At 41.3% G+C, this 2,658-nt stretch overlaps 1 long non-coding RNA gene across 1 annotated transcript; it reads left to right on the plus strand.

The window, feature by feature from the left end:
* Positions 1-207: 207 nt before the first annotated feature.
* Positions 208-1,249, plus strand: LOC115189541 (uncharacterized). The gene is made up of 2 exons (XR_003876941.1): positions 208-389; positions 788-1,249. It is a non-coding gene; the product is annotated as an uncharacterized LOC115189541 (long non-coding RNA).
* The last annotated feature ends 1,409 nt before the right edge of the window (positions 1,250-2,658 follow it).

Raw genomic sequence — 2,658 nt, forward strand, 5'->3', positions numbered from 1 at the left:
GAGGAGGAGCTGAGGACAGAGAACAGGTAGAGGAGGAGCTGAGGACAGAGTAGAGGTAAAGGAGAGTCTTGTCTTTAAAATGGTGTAAAATAGTCATATGTTGAAAAATTGAAGTTTTTGGATTTTTGAGGAGTTTGTATTTTCGCGCCCCGCCCACCATTGGATAATGGAGCAGGTGTTCCGCTAGCGGAACGTCTAGATGTAAGTTGTCTTGTTGGTTTCTGACCAGTGTGTGTTTTTGTTTGTTTCCTCTTAGAACGGAATGTAGCATTCTCTGTTACTTTGGGAGTTGGGGGTTACTATGGTGGTTACTATGGACCCACATCCACTACCCTGGTCTACAAGGACATCCTGACAAACATCTGGCAATCCCTACAACCCAACTAATGGTGAGTTACAATGTATGCTTTGCTACAGTTTCTTACTCTTGAACTGATCTGTGGAGAGTCTTTCACTGAATTATCTATGGAGAGTGTTCAGCTGAATTATCTATAGAGAGTCTTCAACTAATTTATCTTTAGAGAGTGTTCAACTGAATTATCTGTAGAGAGTCTTCAGCTGGAATTATCTATAGAGAGTGTTCAACTGAATTATCTATAGAGAGTGTTCAACTGAATTATCTATAGAGAGCTTCAGCTGAATTATCTATAGAGAGTGTTCAACTGAATTATCTATAGAGAGTGTTCAACTGAATTATCTATAGAGAGTGTTCAACTGAACTATCTATGGAGAGTCTTCAACTGAACTATGTATGGAGACAGACTCACATGTTTCATCTCTTTCCCAGGTCACTTCACAGCCCCAGTGAGGGGAGTGTCTACTTCAGAATCGCCTTGTTCGGAATCGTAGAAAGGAACAGCGGCATACATTGCAACCTCCGCACAAATGGCAATGTAACCCTGAAGGCAGGTCTTTGGGAATACATTGCAAAGTCCCAGCACCATGTAGCTAATGCTGCCTCTCTGCTGCTAGAGCAGGGAGATGTAGTTGACGTTCAACTGGGTGGAACCACCAATCTATGATGACAGTCACAAGAGAAACACCTTCAGTGGCTTCCTGCTCTTCCCCAGTGTGAGATGATAATCAGTGAACCACAATGGAAATAAGCCTTCAGCCAACGTGTGTTAATCCTCTATATTTGTTTTTATTGATTGCAATGTTGTGTGTGGCTGGAGCACCCTTCTCCTTTTGATTATAAAATGAATTAAATCGATTGATCGATCAATAAATAAATAAATCAACCAAGCAATCTGTCAATCACTATGAATCTTTCTGTAAGTGAAAATGAAAGATTAACAACATATTTATTCTCATGTATGTTGTGGACTCAAGATCATTCAATACTTATTTTTATTCTATATCTATCTATAGACATCCCCTGAAGTAGTGATGTGTAACGGCTGTCGGGAGAGAGAGTAGACCAAGGCGCAGCGGAGTTAGTGTTCATCATGATTTTAATTTAATTAAGAACACTACACAAAACAAAACGATAAAACTGACAGCCAAACAGTCCTGTCTGGTTCAAAACACTCAACAGAAACAATTACCCACAAAACCCAAAGGAAAAACATGCTCCTTATGTGTGACTCCCAATCAGCAACAACGAACTTCAGCTGTGCCTGATTGGGAGCCACACATGGCCCAAAACAAAGAAATACAAAAAACCTAGAAAACGAACATAGAATGCCCACCCAATGTAACACCCTGGCCTAACCAAAATAAAGAACAAAAACCCCTCTCTATGGCCAGGGCGTTACAAGATGTTTACTGTAAATTAGTTGATAATACTATGCTCTGCTGGTAGAGCAGTGATTCAGCTGTTAGGTATGGTAGAGCAGCGTGTTAGGTATGGTAGAGCAGCTGTTAGGTATGGTAGAGCAGCTGTTAGGTATGGTAGAGCAGCTGTTAGGTATGGTAGAGCAGTTGTTAGTTATGGTAGAGCAGCTGTTAGGTATGGTAGAGCAGTTGTTAGGTATGGTAGAGCAGCTGTTAGGTATGGTAGAGCAGTGTTTTCAGCTGTTAGGTATGGTAAAAAATCTGTTAGGTATGGTGGAGTAGCTGTTAGGTATGGTAGAGTAGTGATTCTGCTGTTAGGTATGGTAGAGCAATGATTCAGCTGTTAGGTATGGTAGAGCAGCTGTTAGGTATGGTAGAGTATTGATTCTGCTGTTAGGTATGGTAGAGCAGCTGTTAGGTATGGTAGAGCAGCATATATACATTCCAAGATGGCATAGCAGTCAGACGTCCTTTGTCTTCCTCTTGTCGTGTCCCGTGTATATATATATTTACATCTTTTCTTCGCATATCTTTTTATATTTTTTTTCTAAAACTCAAACCTCAAAACACTCTCCTGCAACAATAAAAAAATATATATATTATTTACCTCAAATCTGAAATCCACAACAGAAGCTAGCCAGAGGTTAGCCAGAGGCTGGCCAGTTCACTGGCTAATGTTGGAGTTCAGCTAGCCACGGTTGGCAGTCATCAGCTATCCCTTAGCTCGAAAAGCTATCGGCAGTTTTGTACAGCGCAACTCAGACCAGAGCATACTGGACCTGTTTTTCTTTCCATATCCCCGGATTTCTACCGCAGGCTCTGGACATTTACACTTGGATCTTGCAGCTAGCTAGCTGCTACCCCGACTGACTATTGGCTAAC

The sequence above is a fragment of the Salmo trutta genome, unplaced genomic scaffold (genome assembly GCF_901001165.1).
Source record: "Salmo trutta unplaced genomic scaffold, fSalTru1.1, whole genome shotgun sequence".
NCBI lineage: Eukaryota > Metazoa > Chordata > Actinopteri > Salmoniformes > Salmonidae > Salmo > Salmo trutta.